This window comes from Mytilus galloprovincialis, chromosome 4, assembly GCF_965363235.1.
Source record: "Mytilus galloprovincialis chromosome 4, xbMytGall1.hap1.1, whole genome shotgun sequence".
Lineage (NCBI taxonomy): Eukaryota > Metazoa > Mollusca > Bivalvia > Mytilida > Mytilidae > Mytilus > Mytilus galloprovincialis.
Genome location: NC_134841.1, coordinates 10,755,395 through 10,780,283, shown reverse-complemented (window position 1 = coordinate 10,780,283; position 24,889 = coordinate 10,755,395). Strand labels below are relative to the sequence as shown.

Below are 24,889 nucleotides of genomic sequence, written 5' to 3'. Positions count from 1 at the left end.
TATATAAAAATATTTATATATTTCGCAATAATTTAATTTTGGATGTAACGCGTCTTCTGATTGGCTGACGTTATTTTGTTATGAGCCCATAGACATAATTTAATCATGTGACCGTGACGTCATCATCGTTTTTTCAAGGTTTTCTACGGTTTAAAATGGAATTTAGAATTAAATTATAAGAAATGACTGTAATATTTTTTCTGTCTATTCGAAATAACATAAAAAATGTGCTACACACTGTTAAATAACCCGCTACGCGCGTTATTCAGTGTGCACCAAATTTTTTATGTTATTTCTTCATAGACAGAAAAAATATTACAGTCATTCCTTAATTGAAATTATTTTTCATAATGAAAGCATTTCACTATTTTATTAGAAAAAAAGTCGCTCTCATATAAGACTTTCGTATTCCACGTGATAATGGGGTAGCATGGAATCGAATAAGTTAAATATCCATATGCATTCCAACGACTGTTTTACATACTATTAAAGTATTTAGACACCTCAAAATTATAGATCCTACAAATATATTTTATTTAGTGCAAATGCATATTAATTCGTATACATACTACATACTATTAATTTTCAAAATACATGGAAAATTGAATCTTTACGTTTAACTTGTTAACTACGTCTGTGTTGTCAAAGGATTGAACTTTTCGATTAAGTTTTATTTATTCCTTCAAAGGGCTAAATTCGTCTGAGATTTCCCAACACTACATCTCATTTACAAAAGAAAATATCGCTAAGTCATATTAACGGATTTCTCGATTCTCACTTTACACTGACCGGGAGTACAAAATTTTAATCCTGGTATCGATGAGTTTATTTGAAAAGGTCTTTTTAGGTCTTATCAAAACGTCGTAAGTCACTGAATGTTAGAAACGACCATGCCTTTTTCGGTTAGAAGTATGTGTTCATACATTTTAAGTTCACAAGAAAGTGACTTATAATACGCCCGTTTCATGATTTCAATTCAGTTTTGATTTTAATTGACAAGTGTATACACACTAAGACAAGTTGTATCATGCGATTTTACATTATTATTTTCAGCTGCTCACTTGTTTCCTTGAAGGTGTATATTCATTTTTGAATATTGGTCGCTACATGTACTCATTTTATTTACAATTTTCAATGAAACGTAATGAATATACAAGAATGATAAGTGATGTTTCATTTGTCAATTCAATTTTGTCATAAACGATGAAAAAAATGTCAGACAATATTTTCAAAAGAATGTATTAAAATTCCCACACTTTTGAGTGCACGGGTCTTCTTTTGTTGGTGAAGAACAGCGTCCGTCCGTATACATATCATTGTCAAAATGCAGTCAACACAAGTGATTACAGGGCTAAACAGTAGAAGTGAATAACGAACACAACTAATTCAAACCCGATATAGAAAAACATCAATGAAGCAGTGCATCCTGTTACACAGAGTCTTTCAGTTTATATGTTCATTATAAGATTAAAAGTTGATGTTTGTGACATAATATCTGAGTTGAAGATAATGTTCTGTAATTACTAGATTGTATCTGTCCTCCGATTTTCAAAGGAATTAAATACAATTCCCTATTGGTTTAATACTGTAAACTTATGCTGACAGGCAAATCTAAATAAACAAATGATGGGATAGTAATTGTTTATAGTCATATAAGCTGAAATAAAATCTTGACATCGAAGGTGTTGACGACCTTTGAGCAAAATTTACTAGAATGGATTCGAAGTTTATTTCTTGATTAACTTTAAACCTGATTTTTTTTAGAAGAACACACGAATGCTGAATACATGATATATATACAAAATTAAGTAATTAATACTTGTCTGTCGTTTCTGCTTATGAGCTAGAGCTATGTCAATATGCCTTTTTGTTTTTTTGACATATTTGATTGTGTTTTTAGTGATTAAGATTATAACACAATAGTGACACTTATTTGTAACATTTTATTTATCATGTCTGTTTGTTTTGTTCCCACATCATTGTCAATATAGATGAGTTTGTTTTATGCTTCTGTTAAACAAGTCTGAGGTTAATCTAGCTATAAAACGAAGTTTAATCAAACATTAACTACACACGAAATGCCTGTACCAAGTTTAAGTCAGGTATACTTCCGTTATTATACATTCGTTTGATGTGTTTGCGCTTTGAACTGTACCATTTGTATAGGGACTTTCCGTTTTGAATTTCCTCGGAGTTCGATGATTTGGTATTTTACTTTCATTCTATCCGAAGCTCGAGAGTTTACGTAGTCGACAATATGTTATTTATATATATGTTAAATCGACAATAAAATGTGTTAAGTTTTGCATGATTAGTATTTCATGTAGTAATGGGTACTTATATTATATTTCTTTTGTCTGTATGGCTTTAAAGTTGATATTGTGTTATGCGGGAACGCTAGACAAATCGGCCCGGAGACAAGTTGGACCGAGTCCATCCGGACAATCTAAGAAGACAACGCGGATCGTATAAGAAGACAACTTGGGTCGACAATAAGTTATGCTTAGTGCTCAAATCACATGTATCTTATGTGAATGACTTACTTGTCCTGTTTGTGTACCTCTTATGTTTTACTTAGTGCTCAAATCATATGTATCTTATATGAAAGACTTGCTTGTATTTATTTTGTGTACCTGTTATGTTTTACTTAGTGCTTCATCAGGCACATACTTTTCCCCTTTAAATCATTTACTTTGTCAAAAGTTTAATGCTATACTTAGTCTGAGATGTTCTTATTGACGATCCGAGTTGTCTTATTGACGGTCGAAGTTTTCTTATTGACGGTCCAAATTTTACTTCTTTCACGATCCGAGTTGTCTCCGGGCCGACCTGTCTTGCACCCTTATGCGTAGTAGTTTGAGTTTTGAATTCTGTATTTCGGTATATTTATTACTAGTATATGTCTTATTTGTCTGTTAAGTCGCCTTAATTTCTATTTTTTATGGATAGATATTATGGTAGTTCAAAAATATTAATTTCAGGATTACTTTTGATAATAGATACGTCAAAAAAACGTCCCTTTTGGTGGCCTTAATCCATTCATGTGACTCGCAGTGTGTGGTGTCCTGTGCTATACTTAATCTATTGTAGATGTCCGTTGATATTCTGCGGATTACATGTTGTAATGTACTATTATATTATTTATTTATGCTTGTATCCGTGCTGCGTGTTCTATGTTCAACAGCATTGGTAAAGGTAGGGTTGTCATTTAAGCGACATTTTGTAGCATTGCCATATTAACGTTTTGCTAGCCATTGTTAAATCCACAATTATTTTTTAGAATGTTCTGTGTGAAGTCAAGAATATAACAGTTATTATAAGATAGTTTATACGTATGTTGGCGTTTGCTTTTGTTGTAGGTCAGTGTTTCTGTAGTTCCGATGTTCTTATAGTTGACGTGTTTTTCTTGGTTATAGTTTGTAACCCCGATTAGTTTTCACTGACAGCTACTTTTGCATAGGTACTATTTCTGTACCCAAAATCTGTAGTACTAGAATTCAACTTTTTTATATTTAGTACTATTTTGTTACTTTAAAAGTGTTAACATTTACTAAATTTTATCATCGTTATAAAGACATTATTCGTAAATATAGCTCAACATGCAGACTTTTAATACGTTCAGGTATTTCACATCCAATTTTTTATGGTAATTTTCTTTATAAAGCACAAAGGTGTCAGTATTCACCTCAGAAACTTACAAAACCTTTGAATAGACTTATTAAGAAGGGATATAATTACGATACTGTTGTCAAGTCATTAAAGATTGCATATTTTGGCGTTAATATTGAGTCATTGATAAGGTCTTTGTATCGGAACTAAACACATTTATTCTAAAAACAGTTGTTGGCATGACACGGGTTATGTTCTTCTCATATATGTTATGATGGTATGATACTAAACCCCTAACGGGAAGGATTGTGCCTGATGTTCATATGATGAAATCATAATCTTTCAGTCAGTTTAGTTGAAGTCTGGAGCTGGCATGTCAGTTAACTGCTAGTAGTCTGTTGTTATTTATGTATTATTGTCATTTTGTTTATTTTCTTTGGTTACATCTTCTGACATCAGACTCGGATTTCTCTTGAACTGAATTTTAATGTGCGTATTGTTATGCAATTACTTTACTACATTGGTTAGAGGTATAGGGGGAGGGTTGAGATCTCACAAACATGTTTAACCCCGCCGCATTTTTGCGCCTGTCCCAAGTCAGGAGCCTCTGGCCTTTGTTAGTCTTGTATTATTTTAATTTTAGTTTCTTGTGTACAATTTGGAAATTAGTATGGCGTTCATTATCACTGGACTTGTATATATTTGTTTAGGGGCCAGCTGAAGGACGCCTCCGGGTGCGGGAATTTCTCGCTACATTGAAGACCTGTTGGTGACTTTCTGCTGTTGTTTTTTATTTGGGCGGGTTGTTGTCTCTTTGACACATTCCCCATTTCCATTCTCAATTTTATTGTAATATTTAGGTACCTGTATTTTACAGTACTTGATTTATACTTGAAATTTAAGAACTACAAACATTTGGTTACATCGTGAGATATTCAGCATTTTGAAAGTTTGTCTATTTCAAATCTTTCTTTAAACATGGAATAACGTGATCACTATTGGTATTATTTCTGTACCAAAAATATGTTGTACAAATCAAGTACTGTAAAATACAGGTACATAAATATTACAATATATTTAAAGTAATAAAATAGCACTAAATATTAAAAGTAAATTTTCAGTACTAAATATTTTAGTGCAGGAATAGTACCTATGCAAAAGTAGCTGTGTATATAGTGTAATTTCATGAAACTCAAATAATTAATTCTTTGGTCTTGGCATCGCTTTAATAACAATGTCAGTTTCTTGAAATTAAGCTTTACAATCTTTCGTAATCATATAAATATTGCACATGGTATTCATATCTACATATTTCATCAAGATAAGTATAATCCCCTGATCAAATCGTTTCACTCAATAAGTACACTGATCTCATCTTGTCAATCGTCTAGAAATATTACAATCTTTTAAAGTCATTTGATAGGATAATGCATTTTCTGTAACCTTTCTGTTATGTTCTATATACCATGAGTGTGTTTAAATATGTTAATGACAGCTTGAAATAATACTTTAAATTGATCACGTGACCTCTTCTTTTATCCAATGAGATCAAAGCTCACTCAAGTCAATTTTGCGCTCTGTATTTATGATCGTATAATGCTTGAAAGATATTACAAGTACTAGCGGACTTGTCAATTTAAACAACTGCATTTTTTTCTGATTTTTTTCATTGTTTATTCAGAACTAAAAGAAGAAACTTTTAGTATTTTTGTAAAACTGAAGGGAACTTAAAATTCCCAATTAAGGTTTCTTGAAATGTAGTAAAATAGATTTATTGCTTTTTGTCATAAAATGGAAAAAAATGTTCATAACCTTTTACGTTTTTTTTTTTTAGTTTTGTAAATATTTCAGAGGCAACCATCTTTTAAAAATGGGATGGAGCTTCAGGCTTAGAATAACATGAAAAGGAATATGTTGTACCATAGCTAACCTGCGCCTTTTTTCCTTTGGATTCTATTGAAAGAGTAAAATCACCCTTTTAAGATGTTACAGTTACACATTTAAACATAACAAATTTTTACTTACCAATGCAATGGTTTAGTGAAATGTCTTTTATGTGGCCAGTAAAGTAAGCTGTAGTAACCCTTGGCATTTGTGTACGGCCAAACTGATTTTTATTGTAAACATATAGATACCAAAATGTGTTTTAAATACATGCAGCCACTTATAAGCACTTCATATATACGTGTGTCCGAAGCGTTTTTCTTGGTTTAGAATCACCGGCAACGATAAAACAAATAGACCATCATACCACATCTTCTTTTTTATATAAACAAATAAATGTCAGGGATATAATGAAAACGTACAAATGTTAGAATATATATAACGAAAAGAAATCATGAAGAATATCAATGTCCTTCAGATGGCAGTTTTCTCTAAGGGATTTGGAACTTTAGATTCTAAATAATTTCTAAATCATAATTAGTTGACTGGGATTATTTTTAATGAACGATACAAAGGCAGGTCAATGCCGACTTCTGTGTCATCAGTCCACTAACATTGAATATGCCTAACCCTAAAGATTAGCTCGTTATGAAAGTAAAAATACGTAGAAAGATTATAAATTATATAAACAGAAGACACAATACCACAAACGTTAATACAAGCAAAACATCCCTAAAACATAACGGCCTGCGTATAATTAGTTCTGAAATGTCACAAAAGAAAGGAATACATAAAACCTATACAAACAAATAAGTATGTTCACCTTCAACGCCTACGTTTGTGCTGAAATGAGAATATATGGACTTGCTGTCAGGAATACATATTCATTGTTGCATAGTATAACGAAGAAACGATACGTTTTACGGGGGAAAATGTTACATCGATACATCGTAGAATTTCAATTAAAAAAGTGTCCTAGTTATAATGACTTTAAAGTCGAATAAATAACATTGTAGTTGCTTTGTAGTGGAGTAAAGAAGGTCAATTATCGAAATGAATTTTCAAAGTGGTATAATCAGTGAAGGGCAGTGGGGTTTCTGTATTACAGTACAATAGTTTAATAGATTATATACCAATAGCATTTCCGGTCATTTTAATATACACAGTGGATATTGCTATCAAAATAACAGCTAGTTTGTAGAAATTTATTAACACAATACTAGATCAATTCCAATTAATAAAAAACATCATCGTTTACAATTTTACAAAAATACCCAATACGGTCATTAACTTTCACTTAACATAAATTTGACAGTACATAAGGACTAGAATAGTTTTCATTAATGTATAGCCTGTACATATTCAATACGTAATGGAATCCCAAAAGAGGTATCCAAATACAATAATTTGAAGAGCGAAAATCGAATTACATGACCATAAAACAGAATGTAAGATACAATGTAGAACAATCACCTCTCTCTTTTACACAAAAATACAGATACTAGTAACAAGTACCCAGTTGAAACCGAGGTGCTCATCAAGGATTACCGCCAAAAGTGACTTTTCTTTTGATTTTTATTACAATCATACAATATGTTGACAAGTTTTGTTCACACATAGTTGTCAATATAAAGGAATTTTATGATTTATAAATCAACCATTTCCTACATAGTAAAATGCCTGTACCAATAGTTATCAAAGGTACCAGGGTTATAATTTAGTACGCCAGAGTCGCGTTTCGTCTACATAAGACTCATTAGTGACGCTGTACCAAGTCAGGAATATATAAAAAAAGAAGATGTGGTATGATTGCCAATGAGACAACTATCCACAAAAGACCAAAATGACACAGACATTAACAACTATAGGTCACCGTACGGCCTTCAACAATAAGCAACGCCCATACCGCATAGTCAGCTATAAAAGGCCCCGATAAGACAATGTAAAACAATTCAAACGAGAAAACTAACGGCCTTATTTATGTAAAAAAAATGAACGAAAAACAAATAAATAACACATAAACAAACGACAACCACTGAATTACAGGCTCCTGACTTGGGACAGGCACATACATAATAAATAATGTGGCGGGGTTAAACATGTTAGCGGGATGCCAACCCTCCCCTAACCTTGGACAGTGGTATAACAGTACAACATAAAAACGAACTATAAAAATCAGTTGAAAAAGGCTTAACTCATCAGATGGATGACCGTTGTTATTCATTCGTTTGATGTGGTTGAGCTTTTGCGTTTGCCTTTTGATTAGTGACTTATTTTTTGAATTTTCTTCCAGGTTCTGAATTTTTACAGATTTTACTTTTCATTAATGTGAAGTAAAAAAGAGAAACAAAATAATGTCTCCGGAAAAGTGAAAACGTGATCATCTCTTACACAAAAAAAAATAAAATCATCATGATTTGTTATCCAACAATCGAAAAAGACTTTAAATGTAGGTGTTGGTGACATTTTGCTATGTTAACATTATAAAATACATGTAGTTGAATAGAAATATTTAATAATATGCAATTGATAATATTTCTCCCTCTTATATTCAAAAGTGCGTGCACATTTTCAACAATTATCTCGATACTCTATGCACCGCTATATAAGATTATTTTACACAATTGTATCAAGATAATAAGTATAATTTTAGTTTTGAATACAAGTTCAAGAATTACGTAAGATATCGACTGTGCAAATTTACTTTTTTGTCTTTTGTTTTTTTTATCGAATCCACGCAAATTATTCACAGGTGCATACACTTATATGTGTTTATTGTTGATGCAAACATTAATTGCCTGGCTAATTTTACGAAATTTGATTCCTTAAACTACCACAATACAACAATAGAAATAGTCATTTGGTAAACTGCTAAAAACATTACACATACTATTGCAAATATAGCTAGTTACCGTGATTCATTTGAGGTGACTGTACAGACACTTATCTGTCTAGCCTTAAGAGTGCACAACATATACGTTTAAGATTGTGAATTGTTTTCGAAAATAGGTAAGAAACTTGTTTTTCTGTTTTTCAATCAACACTATAAACAGCGTCTCATTTAATTAATATTGTTATTGTTTGAATCTTGATGCTCCATTTGTTATAAATGAAACGAATTTGATTACTAGGATTAATTTCAGTTTCAGCAGAACAGTTTTTACTGTGGAAATGGATTAATATAAGTTGTAATAACTTGTCTCCCAATCCACTTTAAATACATATATTTTACTAAATTAAACTAAACAGTTCGTAAAAGGTTTAGCTAGCTAAAAAATCCAGGTTTAATCACCCATTCTCTGCAAAAGAAAATGCCTGTACCTAGTCAGGATTATGACAGTTGTTATCCATTCGTTTGATCTTTTTATATTGCCATTTAATTAGTGACTTTCCTCTTTTAATATTCCTCGGAGTCCAGTTTTTTTAGGAATGCTGAAAAATGTATTAACGAAATGTAAGCATTGTTTGATTACATGTGAACATAGGAAAAGCACAATTTTTTTGTTTGTAAGAACAGATGAGAAAATTTGCACATAACTGACCACTGTTCAGTGATTCATTATCTTAGGATAAGGAGTTGCATACTCCGCATGGTTAATAAAGATCAAAATTATTGATTTTGTTACAGTTGTATTCGTTAGAAATGTGTTGTGGATAATTAAGTAGAGATACACGCGTATATACTCATATGGTCCGAAACATATACATATTTGGGGAAGCTTCGGTTGTAATTGAACAATACTGTGGAAAGTATGAACAATCCTGCTTCGTTTGTTATAAAATAAATGCGCAAAAAAAGGAAATGAAAATCTCATATTTGTTTTACCAAAAGGTACCTGAGGGCAATAAAAAGTTTTAAGGTTAAAACAAATTTGCATGACAAAAAGGTTTCAGCATCGGTTGGGATTGTATAATATGCGCGTTATTTAAACAGTTGTGTGTTTAAAAATAACAAGTGATTGTTATTTTTCATTCATTAATTCGTTACAGTTGTGTATGAAAATAACCAATATTTATTTTATTTCAAGCAAATTATTATTTTTCTTTAATCATAAAATAGCGACAATACCAGTGACTAAAGCTATTCCTTATAATATCAATGAATATATCATATTTATTACAGCTTGTTCTTCACTATCGACAATTACTAATAACAATTTTCATTATTTTATTAAACGAATAGCCTTAACAATTTTATTGCTAACAGTGTGAAATGTAAAATACATCGTGATATTGTTTTCTGTCTGATTTAGAGGGCACTGTATCTTTAACTGACAGTGTAATAAATTCTAATTAAGTCGGGTTCCTATTAATTGATTGATCCTCCAAACAAACTTCTGCATCCCAAGTTGTATTTTGCATTAGACTTTATTAGTCAATCCATAAAGATAAGAAAAATATACGCTACCACGCAACTGTTTTCACTTCATTTAATATATGTGCTCGAATTAAGGATGAAGTAGTCTTTAAAGGTTTGGAGTTTAATTGTTTTTGTTGGATTACCATTAATAGCATTAACCACCGTCGAGACATCAGATAATTATTAAGACTAGACTCGGTATATGTTATTATGTTTTCAATCAAATATATGTTTTGTATCTTAAGGAAAAGCTATATATAATGCAGTATTCAATAATCTACCAGATGCGAGTTTGGCAATAAAAAAAGTTTGAATTGTGTCTTTGTTTTTGAATTTCGTACAACATTACATGGTCTGTAAATAAATATTATCATGCTAAGATCATCAAACAGTACACCTTCAAAAAGTTGACTGTGAAGATAACACTTTAAACAAAATTCAGTGATATTCTTTTCAATTCATTATGTAGAATAGCTTGGGACAATATAATTTAAATCAAGAAAAATTTGAGAAATGGGAAGAAAATATTTATACTTATAATTGTTAAGGGTTCAAACACTTTGTTCGAAATAACCAGAAATTCGACTTAAAAGTATTCGAGATTACGAGAATCGACTCTATGTTGAAGTTCAACTAAGATTTTGTTCAAACAATGTCAATTCCAATATGCTCAATTGGTATTGCATTTTGTTCACCCAAAATAGTATAAATTTGTAATGGTTGGAACCTTAGAATATGAATATGAAATATTCTCATCGATTTTCTACTTATGTCCGATACCTTGTTGTTGAATACATTTTTATACAAAATCATTGTCTCTTATCACAATTATGCTTTATCTAATTAACCAGTTTTCATCCCAAGGTATTTCGTTGCACTGAGTTAACATTTATGTTATAACAATTTATTTTAAAAATGTAAACTCTTTTCAAAAGAACTATAAAAATAGCAATAACTATGATTATATTAGAAATAAGGATTGGTGTATGACAGATCATACTTGAACTTTTTGTTATGGTAACAAACAATTTGAAGCTTTCACATTCAGACAAAGAAAACAATAAATTAAGTTACAGAGGAGAGCCTATGAATTCAGATAAAAATTGCACTAGTGATTCAGAGATTTGTGACATCATCTGATGAAAAAAATCAATTTAATCGGCATTCTTAAAGTAAATGAAAATCGTTTGGTAGAAATCTTATTCCACCGTCAAGTTCAAACCATAAAATAGATTTTCATAAACCTTTGTAAGATATAAAGAAAACTTGACCAAGATACATGTAACATATAGATTTATTACAACCTATGACTATTCAAAAATTACACTCGGGCTAAAATACCACAGTAAACAAAAGTGTGTCTCATATCTCAGTGAGATCGGTGTATCTAAATTTGTTCAGGACAGATTGTCTTGGAAAGTGCTGATTGAGATAAATGAGTTTTTCTTGAACGCATTCCATTGTCGGTGTTGTTATTCCTAAAATCAGTGGGTGCCAGATCTGGTTTACGAAAAAACATCTGAAGAACTAAAAAAAACTTGATAAATCATACAAGATCTACAAATGATTAATTTGCTACCAAGATTCTACTCGTTTTTCACAAAAATTAATCAGATTCTTACAACTGGGAATGGTTATTTTTATGACAAAAAATTTAGCTCTTTGCACTTAATTTATCACTTAAAATAATGAAGTATCAAACAACATATTCATCATTTTAATGTAATGTAAGATGTTTACTAATTTATACTGGATGTGATCCAGATTTAACTGGCATCACTGTGATATGTTCATCGCTATCAACTTCCAAGTAGAAACTTAGTTTTGTCGCAAAGTACTACGTATTTAGTAACTAGTATACAGTGCTCATATCAAAATCAACAATAGAGCTTAAGACTGTACCGTAATCGTAAACACGCCATCGCATAAACGTCCTTAATAATCGAATATTTAAACCATAAAGTTAATTCGATATCAATGGTGATATAAAGGGAAAAGTACTTATATGAACAGTTGCTCCATAATCTTGATCAATAAAAAAAGTATTGACAGCAAGCAGAAATACACGTTAATAACTGGAGAAAATGACGTATACTGCAGTTCTTTTTGAATGTTTGTATACTGCACCTGTATTTAGATGCTTATAAACTGCACTCCTGTTTAGATGTTTGCGCACATGTATAGATATCATAATAGTGTTGAAAATAGAAAATTTGGTAAAAAAAAATATTCTAATAAGGATACTTTCATTATTACAAATGTATTAAATGTTAAAATCAGTACATAGTGTAGTATGCAAGAAAAGTCAATCAATGCGTGGACACAACATTTTTTGCACTTTCCTTTTTTTGTCATGTGCGAGACGGCAAACAGATAAACACTTACTAATAGGCATCGACAATTAATTTTTGTAATGGTAATAACTTATGTTAGAACAAGCACATTTCTCTACTTTAATATACACAAACTGCCCTTTTCAATACAATGTATAAAAAATATATTTTGGAAACACAAATGTGATTGTATTTTGTTTTCGTAATTTGCAATGGACACTAATATTTTTTCACTTTCCTCATGATTTTTTTAACTATAAATATTTATTCATTTTCAGTCTTTTAATAAATGTTCATATTCATAGATCGACTGCGGTAAATTCAGTACTGTACTGACAATTCAGTATAATGTTTATCTGAACCGATAGATAAAAAATACTGAACAGTCTAAACATACACACAAAACAATCTTGAATGACTGTTAGTGAGATGTTAAAAAAGCATTTAATTTACCGCATTGGATAAGCCTGCAAATTAACTCATCATAGATACCAGGATTCAAATTTTGTATTTGCGCGGGACGCGTGTTTCTTCTAAGACAATTTCAATCAAAACCAAGGAGTAAACAAAGACTCACAAAACCAAAGGACATTTACATCAACAGTTATAAATAAAATTAAGAAACAACACGAACTCCACTAAAAACCGGGAGTGAAATCAGGTGCTCACGAAGGTGCTCTAAAAAGACTCATTAGTGGCGCTCGATTAAAAAAAGCTAAAAAGACCTAATAAAGAACGAAGTTATAGAGCATTGAGATCAAAAATTTCCTAAACATTTTGCCAAATACAGCTATGGTAATCTATTGTTGAGGTTGAAAATTACTTATCTATAGTGCCCAGTTTATCAGAGCGGTTGAGGTCTAAAAAGTTTTTACTAGTATTGTACCACTTTTGAAATAAGCCGATACAATGAAAGTCATATTACTCATAATTACAACTACATTTATGATTGTGAAACAAGTTTGTTATTTGGCTTTATACGTACAGTGCAATAGATTAAAATCAATGTATTACTTAAACAAATGATGCATTCTATATTTTACTGATTAATCCCCACATGAACATGGATTTCTGTAATGGGTGAAGATTTATATGATTGTGCCAAACACTTATGCAATTTACATGTACATGTAGTTGTTTTGCCACTTGTAAATTATTATGTTAAACCGTCACTCTAATAGATACAAAACTGTAGAAAGATGTACAAAATAAATTGTTATATTTCGGGATTGTTTTTTTTTTTGTCATATTTGTCACATATTTGATTGAACTTTTGATTTTGATATTTGATGAGACTTTCCTTTTTGAATTTTCCTCGAAGGTTAGTATTATTCTTAGCACGTATATAGTACTGATTAAGATAAATAGTAAGCCAACGATATTGTTGAAAGTTTTGAAGTGGTAAGGATGGACGCGTTTGTCCAGAAAAAGTTTCAAAATATTGTGAAAGAATAATCAAACCTGTATGTACGAACAATCGATGATGACCTTCTCAATATCTTTCGGCTATAAAGCTATTGTCACATTTGCAGTCAGCAATCTTAAATTAGAAGTTAGAATGTTTGCTTAGAATCTTAAAATTATAACAAAACAATATTGATATCAATATTAAAATGTATAACGAGAACAAAAACGATAGTATTTAACTGTTTTTGTAGTTGTGTGGTAGAGATAAAAAGATAAATTGCTGAAATAGTAAAGTTTGCTTTTTGCCAAAATGGTCATTATCATCTGAACATCATCTGAACAAACATTTAATAAAAGCTTTAACAAATTAACGTTATATTTCAAACATATTCAATCCCTAATGTCATAAAATTAAAGTATAATTTAGTAGAATAAAATGTGTATGCGTAGAATTTTGCAGTTTTCCTTATTCAGTTGTGTCATAACGGTATTAGGGTGTTAAAATTTTGCGAAGTGAGACAGTCCCCGCAGATAACCTTTACACCACATTTTTTTTTTAATTCATATTAATTTGAAATAGGAGAAAAGATTATGGATAGTTTAAGACAATCATGATAATGTACAAACTACATTCAAACTATATCAAGGAAGCCACGATAGTTATTTAAGACATGTTCTATGATGTTGACGGTCATAAACAGAAATAAGATGGTAATTACGTTTAAGCTAGATAGAAGTCTTTTAAGTCAGTGAAAGGATAGCGTCCTCAAAAGAAATAAATAAACGTTTATATAAAATGGAAAACATTAATTAGAATAAAACATTACAAGTAAATCGTGTTTGAAATATATGATATCTCGTGATAGTTTAATGAATATTATTTACTTGTAAATAAATGATTGGATATTTGACCAGTAAGTAGTCAGGACCTCGGTTCTGACAAGTTAGGAACAAACACTGTTTTTTAAATCATACTTAAGTTTTAAAAATTAAGATGTTATTAAGAAACTTTCTCCGGCAAAGTTATATAAGTTGGATCCATCTATTGTTTTAGGTTCTTCCTGGTTCTGATTCATTTCCTACACTTTATTGGTGTTCTAATATTCGACTTAGAGCGTTCATGGTAATAATCATAATCTTTCTGATTTCTTAATATCAATTTTCGGAAATAGAGAACGTAATAAAAAAGAGTTACTTTTCCCATGTTTAATCCTGTTTGTTTTCAATTTGAAAAATAGGAAACATATTTATGTAGATATAGTTGATGTGTTTCCATCGATTTCGGTTTGTGACTCGGATATATTTTCGCTTAATCGATTTATGACTATTAAATAGAGGGCTAATACTGTTGCCTTTCATTAAATTTCATGTATGCAAATTGTTAATACAAAGAATAAAAAATACAAGGCACCATTAATTCTTCAAAGGTTCAACTTCGATTTTATATCAATAAGATAAATAAAATTAAGAATGAAAATGGGGAATGCGTCAAGGAGACACAACCCGACCAAAGAGTATAAATGAGTATCAATGATACGTCGAATATTTTGTAGGGTTAAATATATAATAAAAAGATGATGTAGTATACCTGTTGTTTAATTAGATCTGCGTAAACAAAGCTTTAAAGCCTCCTTTTATGCTTGTTTTCAAAACAAGTTAAAGTTTTTTTTATTGTTTATCAATGTTTATCAATTGAAGCATACACAATCTTTTGATATTTTTTTTTGTAAAAGTTTAAATAATTAAGTACAGCACTTCATCAAGTGTAAATTGTTAAGTGTTTTAATCATTTAACCTCTAATTGATTATTATCTTTTCGGCAGTTAGTTTTTTTCATCAGCTATTTTAGTGTAATAACACTGGAATGATGTATAAAATGTAAATGTTTACGCTTTTTAAACTTTTGACATGTTTCTAATTTAAAGTTTGCGTATACTTAATGATGGTATAAATATTTTTATTAGAAACATCAAAGGATAACATTCAGTTTCTTGAATGTTTTATGTATTTTTACAAATGGTTCAATGCATTGTATACATCATTGATTTATGAAATTCAACTAACACTTTATCTTTAATGGAATTTTGTCCGTTCGAGTAAAAAAATATGCAGATTTTTGTGAAAATTCACCGATAGGAATTCATTTTAAAGTCTGCATAAGTGTGTTTGAATTATATATATATCATGCGAGAATGTTCCTCATAAATCAACGTAATGCGATGACGAAACAATCATATCATACGCATTTCATATTACATATTTTTGGTCATAAACTCTGTTAATTGGAAAACAACCAAAATTCTGTCATTTGTAACCACTATTTGATGATATTTTGTGTAATTGTAACTGCTTGCTGTTCGGTGTGAGCCAGAGTCCATGTTAAAGGCCGGACCTTGACCTATAATGGTTAAAACTTCTATAAATTGTTACTTGGATTGAGAGTTGTATCATTGGCACTCATACCACATCTTCCTATATCTGTATACAATAAATAGTGTATAAAATAATAATTTTAAATGATAAGTCCCTTCCTCCTAGAAACTTATCGAATGATTTTTTCTTATGCTAACTACCTGATAAATTCCTTTAATTGTTCATTTGACACGATAAATAAAAGGTAACATATAAACGATGTTGAGTCCTTACCCTTAAGACCCTTAACTTTACAAATACTTCAAGTCTGCTTACAAGAACGTTTTTGTGACCAAGGGTCTTTTCATGTCGAAACTTGTGCAATCTTTTAATCATGCCATCCATATATGACTTTCAAAGAGTATCTATGTGACGGATAATCAAAGGAACTTCTCCATTTGTTGAAGACAAATCAATTCATATGATTCACCACGATATAGAAATTGAACCAAGTTCTTGCGAATGAACAAAACGTACAACCCACTTTTTTTCTGTGTGCGGCTGTTAAGATGTTGAGGATGTATATAAACGTAGCCATATCAAGTTTGATGCATGACATTAAATACCTATGTCTCGTATCGGGACGATGCAAGATTTGATTTCATTGCAATTGCTAGGGACCATGTGTCGCTTAAATTTTCATCATAATATTTTTTTACTTAAAACAATGATAGGTTGACGATAAACAACTGATTTAGTTTTTCATTTTTTTTCTTTTTTAATCATTTTCTTAAAGGTAAAAACTATAAGGATTTTCATAATATAACTGCATCAGTAAGCCACCTGTCATCAATCGATAAATAAATCAACTATTAAAAGAAAATGTTTCATAATCGTTCAGGCTTACTATTTTATTGTAAGACATATTCCTCTGAAACGATTTTTTTTTATGTTCGTCAGGAAAATTCTTAAAATAACTTGCACAGGAGGTTCAGGTAAGCGACGTATATTTTGTTAAATGTTTCTTGTTTATGCCTAAGGTATATAAAAGTCAAATTTAGGCTAGAGCCATAATATGAAGCATTGTCTTTTGGTCATTTACAGCAACGAAGGCGTCAAAATGAGTCATAAAGGATAACCAACGGAAATACAATTGGGAATTTTATGGAACGTCGGTTGATTATTACCAATCTGAAAGTAAAAACAAAAGCTGTCTCGGTAACATATTTAAGTTTAAACAAGAAAGTTTACTTAATATATGCATAATTTAACCTGGTTAAATTAAGTCATTTGGATTATTCACATTTGATAATGACCACCCAAATGATTGACTGTGTGTATGCATACGGTCATTTGGAAAGGAAAAGTTGAGCTGAGGGAGATGTACGTTTGACTTTGTACAATGTATGAATACGCGATTATGCCAATATATATCAAGCATATCGAAATGCAGAGTCCATCAACCCGGCTGATTCACGTTTTACAACGTACCGGAAATAATAATAACTATGCTTTCGTCCTGGATATGCATAAAATATTTGTGAATGGGCTTTACGCAAACAGCAATCAATTTTTTGTCCTCAATGCTCTTCAACGTTATACTTTATTTGGCCTTTTTTTTTTATTCGAGCGACACTGCTGAGTCTTTAGTACACGAAACGCGTTTAATTAGTACTCTCTTATATGATTTTGATATACAGTCTAGCATATACCAACTTTGTAAAAATTGAAACTTATCTGACGTTAGTATATCTTGTTGAAAACTTAATCATCCTTAAAAGATTCGTGTTTATTGGTCAATTATTCGTACCAAAAAATAAACTAGATTGCAGACATGTTAAGTGGAATGTTAATCGGATAGCATTTTATGTCTTAGATTTTCCATCTCCTTCAACGAATTTTATTCAGTGAAAAAGGAAATGTAATTTGTCAGACAACAATTTATACGTTCATCTGCTATTAACTATGTACACTCGTTAAGTTTATACGAAATAATTTGACCTTTTAATATTAAACCACCTACAAGGAAGAGATATTATGTTTTTCTTCCCTAAATCAATGACAGTATATAGTATCCAATAAATAAAGTTAAAATCGAGCATTAAATTTAACGTATTATATTGCGAATACAAATATTATTCTGAATGTCAAAAAAATGGCAAGGATGCAAGACTTGAAGTTATGTTTTTCTATAGGTAACTTATGATGGTGAAACCACATACATCGAAGGAAGACGATATTATGTTGTTTTTCTTTCCCTCAATCAATACAATTATATAGTATCCTGTATATGATGATATTTGAAATTACAATTTAAGTATTTAATGTGAAAAAAATTTCAATTATTATTATAGATGTCAAAATAATAGGAAGGAGGTAAAACTTGTAGATACATTTGTTGTATGGGTAACTCGTGATGGTATATTCCACGTTATAACAGCAGTCAACCCTGTCGACTATTGATATTCATTTCACTGTATCATGACACACGTAACAAGACGTTTAAATTGTTTTCTCGATTTCTTGACATTTCTATGGATACAATTAAATAATTGCAACAAATCAGTGATACTTTAGGTTAATCAAAATATGTTATAATTATCCTAATGGAGGAAAACGCTTTATAATTTTATTTTATTGCAGTGACTTCACAATTCAAGGGAAAACACGCATGTTACTGAATTAAGGTAAGAATTTATAGTTATATGTTGTTTTCTCTTTTTTCAAACGATCAAAAAGTTTGATTTAAAGCTTTTAAAATACCTATAGCAGTCAACTTAATTTCAATTATTGTAATAAACTTTTTTTTGTTAAAGAGTTCGCGTTAACACAAACTTAATAGAGCATGTGTCCTGATCTGAGGTATTCTTTGCATAGTTTACTGTTCACAAATAATTCATTACCTGCATATCCACCATTTATTTTGTATTTAGTTTATTTTTAATCTGAATTTGATCGAAAAGATAAAGGATAAGAGTCATTTTATGGTTGAATAGCCGAATTTTTGCAAAAATATATGTGCAATACTATACGAATGAATTTTATTTTATGATTTTTTTAGTCCTGGACTTAAATGACTTTTCTTCTGTGTATTCAAATAACATTAACAAGTGAATGTGTTCACATAATTCAAATGTAATAATTTAAAACAGTATGTGCACTCATGATGCACTGCACGGGAACAATATTTTTTTTCTGTATTTTTTTCTTTTTTACAAGACATTTCTACAATCTCAAATATTTGTTTTGTCTTTTTAAATTCTTTACCATAAATCAGGTTGTTAGTTTTCTGGTTTGTGTTGTGTAACATTTGTCATTCTTGGCACTTTATAGTTTACTGTAACGGTATTGGATTTGCTCATGATTCAGGGTCGTATAAAGACCTATGCATGGTTACATCTGTTCCCCTTGGTTCCTGTCGTATAATTGTCTCATGGGCAATTATAACACATCTCATCTCTTTATTTCCATAAATGCCTCTAAATAGATGAATAACTGTAAGGGCATATCATGTTTAACCTGATGGGAAAGCACCAAAAGTCCAGATTAAAAGTTTTATGTTGACTCGATGGGGTTCTCCTGCATTCGTGACAAGAATGCTTTAATGAGATTATAGAAACGAATTTTAAAATGAAAAGTGTCTATAATGCAATTAAAAATATGTGTACGCTTACATTGTGTGGCAATGATCTTACCTCGAATATATAGATAATTAATTTGTAGACTATAGATTTTAATTGCAAGTAAAGGTCAATGCATAGCAAGGTTCACTAAATAAGTTTTTAGATCTGTGTTTATTTATATACTCAAAAATATTTCTGTATTATCATTTTCCCTGACAACAATTTCAAAGGTAGTTCTATACGGTCCCAAAGGACAAACTGTCAACTATATCCAACATGGCGTATTTTTTCGTTCTGCTATTTTTTAATTTACCTTCAGAAGGAGGACACAACAAATCTTCCAAATTGATTTATTTTTGTCCTGAATATTTCATTATACTGTTAGCTATGGTAATCATCAAATCTAAATGTCAATTAAAGGCTATGTAGGATATATAGCAAGGAGATATAAAAACATTGCGATGTTAGCCAAATAAACAGGGAGGAGGGTGGGGTAGAAATCTATCAAACATCGAAAATGCATCTAGACCAAGTACTGTCTGAGTATTTTTCATCATGAAACATGTTTAAGCATTCTCTTTTCTTTTATAACATCTGTTCAAATTGAATGTAATTTACAATACAAAGAACATAAACGATTTGTCATTCATAAGAGCTTGGAAATAAATTATGTGGTGGTCCATCTGTTAAAATACACCTTACCATCTTTCACACACAAAGTAAGCGTATCATAACCTCTTTCTTAACATAAATCTTGATGTTTAAATACACTGCATCACCCTCTTGAATGTATTGTCTGTAATATCTTATAATGAGTAACTTCATTAGTTTTTATGAACTGTAGGTTATTGAGAGTTCCTTCGCTGGAAGTTTCAAAGAAAATAAAAGAATAGTTTCTATATACTATGTCGCAGGTGTTTGTAAAAAGAATCTATAACTATATGATCAAAGATTGTGTTCACCTTTCAGCTAAATAAATGAGTTAAACAATCGTGAAAAATTTGGCATCAGAAATAACCTAGTGGCATCTAAAGTCGATATACAGTGTAACAACAAAAAAGGCGAGTTAAAATAGAACCATATTTTTTTTTAATTTAAAGAATTATTATATTTAACAACTTATTATATAGAATATTTAAACCCTTTAACCATGGCAGATACTAGCGTCTTAATGATTCTTTGACTATAAGTTAGGCAAATAGATACACATGTAAATACAGACATTTTTTCTTTTTTTTTTATTATTGGGAAATTGCGACGGGATAGATTTTGAAGAAATAAAACCTCGTATTTTAAATGTTTGTCATAATTTGTTTGCGTTATTGGTTTTGCCTTTTGTTCATTGTGCAAAAATCGCAATAATAAATGCACTTCAATAGTCTCTTAATTTATAGTAATCATACAAAAAATGTATTCATCGTCCGTGGTGCTGTCTACAAATATTGGAAATATTGGAAGTACTTTATTTTTCAAAGTAATAAAGTGCATTTAGTATCGGGAGTTTTGCACAATGAACAAAAGGCGAGAATTTTTTATTCGGTACATGTATCTAAAGAAAGTAGTTATAAATCTTATAAAAGCAAACATAAATATGAAAATACCGATCCAAGACGTGAAGTCTGAAACAATTTTACTTAAATTTTCGCAAGTTATATTATCATTTGAATCACAAGATACCATTTGACTGTTTTGTTGTAAGTTTTTTTCTTTTTGTGAAACCAATCGCTGGTATAGAACTTAAGAGTGCTGTAATTTGAATAAAATTTTCCTATTATTATTTACAGTACTAATATATTAAATAGACTGCATTATATAACTAATGGTACCGCTTTTACTGAACCGGTACCAAATGTGCATTTGTAATAAATTTATCTCAGTGATGCACGAGGTAAAACTATTCGGCATTCAGAAATTTGAAAACTGTGAAGAAGTGATTAAATCGAAAAAGTAAAAAAAAAGTTGCTGTACATGTAAGTCAAAGCCAAAAAATTCAATATAATTAAAAACGGATACGGTTATAGTGATAAGTTGAAATTTTATAACTAACAAAAATCAATGACGTTATGAAATATCCAAAGCGGCTTGTTTATTCGATAGAAATATAATTATATAATTGTGTACATAGATTAATATGATGCATGTCCACTTTTTTTTTCTCTTCTAATAAAGTGTATGTGATGACGAACGTGAAACGTCAATGTTTAATGAAAGTGGTCAATGTTCTGTTAAAAGACAATCCACTTACATTCCTAAAATCTACCGATCTTGTCTGATATTAGAAAAGCTGTCTCATAATAATGATTGGATGCAACTTCAAGATGAATAATTCCTCCTTAACCCCTATTTCTCAAGGGATTTAACGATCTATGGTAGCGATCAAGTTTTACGTGTGTCAATCACGAAGATTTGCTGTCTTCATACTGAAAACATTTCTTACACAACTATGTACTTTTTTTTCAAATGCCATACATGTACATGACGGAAATATTTAACAAAAAAATGTGATATATTAATAGAAGTAATGTATGGATTGAAAGTACGAAAAACAAAAACTTCCTTCGACACCAGTTTGTCACTGTTTTTTTTTTTTTTTTTTTTTTGGTGTTCAATGGTCAATGTGTTCAACGTCTTGAGAAAGGAGCCAAATAAAACAAAGTAAGATTGTAGGGTAATAGAGGTGTTTTTACTTTTTGGTGCACTGCCAAATTACATTATCCCCCAGCTACTTTTAAACTGCGTTCCGTGTGGTTTTGACTCCGTTACATATATAGGGACCGTTCCAAACTAGGCAACCGTGTGGTTTTTGAGTCAGTTATATAATTCTTTTTATAACAACATTTTAAATGCAAATACCGTATCATTTTTATTCAAATCAAATTCTATTCTAGTAAAGTTTAAACTTGATTGTATCCCATTTAAACCTGCATAACAATATCGACTTCCTCCTATAAATTATAAAAATATTTTCTGCACAAAATATGTGTTTAATTTTGGACTATTAATGGTTTGCGTTAATAAAAAAAAAATGATTTATTCGTTAACAATCTAAGGATGGTTACCTCTTAAGATAAATCATCCTACATGGAAACGTTTATTTCTGTTTGTTAATAATGAGACTCATCTTTAAGGACTCAGATTGAGAAGTCGTATAAAGTAAAATTTAGATATTGAGTGGAACAGACAAGTGAAAAGCACTTTTCCTCTGTCAGATGTTCTAAGGTACAATGTTAGTGGTGAAATACAATCTATCTAAGAAAGCGTAATAAAGGAGGTTCTTATCCGCCTTGACCAAAGAAAAAAGATTATTAAGTGCCTTGGTGGCCATCAAATTGAAAAGTTTATGTTGTTAATTAAAAAATAGGAAAGTTTGTGTAACAATGGATATATAAAGATGGTGCAGTTAAAGCACATTTGTGTTTCAACACAACATATATGCTTGTTTACAAACACCCCAAAAAATAGTGCTAATAGTATGTTTTCCTTCCGTGAATCTCTTTTCCAAATATCTCATATCAATAAATTGGATACCGAACTATGGGTTCTACAGTCATTTCAGGTGACTGTTTTTTGTTTTTTTGTTTTTTGTTGTTTTTTTTTTTGTTGTTGTTGTTTACAATTTGATGTAGAGTGTGGTATTATTGGTTGATAGTTACGTGTAAGATGAACAACAGTATTATACGCTTTTGAATTTTCTTTCCAATCTAACTATGTATGAAACTGAAGCGCTCCATCACTTGATTATATCGTTTTGCTTCTTAACGTTTTTTTCGTTTGATACTGAACTTTATGCTTTTACCAATGCTTCTGTACTATCATAATGGTTAAATGTTTTGCAATTGAGTCAGATAAATAAGACTTTTAAAAGTCATAACTCACTAAACTAGTACATATTTTGTTTAGGGCCATTTGATGTCCTCTTATATATCTTTATTTCTATCCGGGTGTGGGATTTTCTCGTTTTGCTGAAGACCCATCGGTTGTCCTTGGCTGTCGTTTCTACACTTTGGTCTGGTCTTTGTCTCTTTGGCACATCCGCCCATCTCCATTCTCTTTTTTATTATTATTAATTAACTCCACTTACAACTGTTCATAATATATTGCGAGAATGTCTTTTATAATCTAGATCATAATCTAGATTTAACATTTAATGTTCAGGATTAGAATCTTTATGAAATCGTATAAAGCAAGCCAATATACAGCAGTTAATTACAATTTAACTTGCTTTTTATATTGCATCATATGAATACAATCAAGTTTTATGATTTTCAAACAGAGATAATATTTCAATTTTATAACATGTGTTCAGAGTATATAGTTTTAAATTTAGATTTTTACATGTGATCAGATTTAATGTCCTTTTACAGTTATTCGATTCCATATCACTTTATTTTTGTTAAATATTAAAACCGGTAAAATAGCGGGGTTTACTAGAAATAACTGAAAATCTTTCATTAGAAATATATTGAGTATTAAACTCTTTAGTAATTGCAATATGAAAATGTCATGGAGTATGAAAAGTACAACAGGCGTGGAATGTAATGTAATCTGACTTTGCTTAATTTCCCTTCTACATGGATTTCTATCATAAATATAATGAGTTTAAAGGAACGAAATACAATTTAGTGGCCTCAATGGTATAACGAGTTTCATTTATGTACTGATTTTACATGCTTAGCTAGAAACCTGTTGGCAATGGCATGATAGTTAATAAATTTCAAAAGAGAAATTAACGCATGTTTTAAACCTTTAGGTATAGGCAATATCTTTACTGAATCAGAAAAGTTCGTTTGAGAGGAAGTCATATTGAACTTCTCTTATTGAGTAGGGTGAATTTCCTGTACGTTTGAGAATTGGTATGATAACCAGTGACAAGAAGGTGCCTTATCAGATTGGACCTGACGGGTACTCATACGGATATATTCTATACAGATATGTCCACTGCAAGTATATAAGGTTGAACGGAAGTAGTTGATATAAAAATAAGTGGTATGATTGCCAATGAGACATTTATAGACCAAAGTTCCAAAATGTAAAATTTTAATATAGAGCTGATCTCGTAAATACTAAATACGACTGAAATTTGGAATTTGGAAATTCCCAATTATCCTCTTATAAATAATAAATAATTTTGAAGTCTAATGACTTCCTGTTTTACATAACCATGATTTTAATGACATATATATGTTACAGTAAATAGGTGAAATTAGGAATTACATGTAATTACTAAAATTTAGGAATTACATGTAATTCCTGATGCACTTAGTAAATACAAGTAATTCCTAAAACTGCCCAGTAATTACCAGTAATTACTGATTTTAAAA

The 24,889-nt window shown here is 30.4% G+C and overlaps 1 protein-coding gene across 4 annotated transcripts in view; it reads left to right on the top strand.

Annotated features, from left to right (window-relative positions):
• The window catches only part of LOC143071327 (G-protein coupled receptor 35-like), a 94,730-nt gene that overhangs the window by 19,814 nt on the left and 50,027 nt on the right, over positions 1-24,889 (top strand). Inside the window, exons 1-2 of one of the 4 annotated variants that reach the window (XR_012976871.1) lie at positions 8,383-8,502; positions 18,589-18,632. The exons of 1 other annotated variant lie outside the window; for it this stretch is intronic. The gene's annotated coding sequence lies outside the window, so the exon portion shown is untranslated. Of the gene's footprint in view, positions 1-8,382; positions 8,503-18,394; positions 18,633-24,889 lie in introns of those variants that run through there. 2 more of the 4 variants (XR_012976870.1, XR_012976869.1) reach the window with 2 other exon arrangements.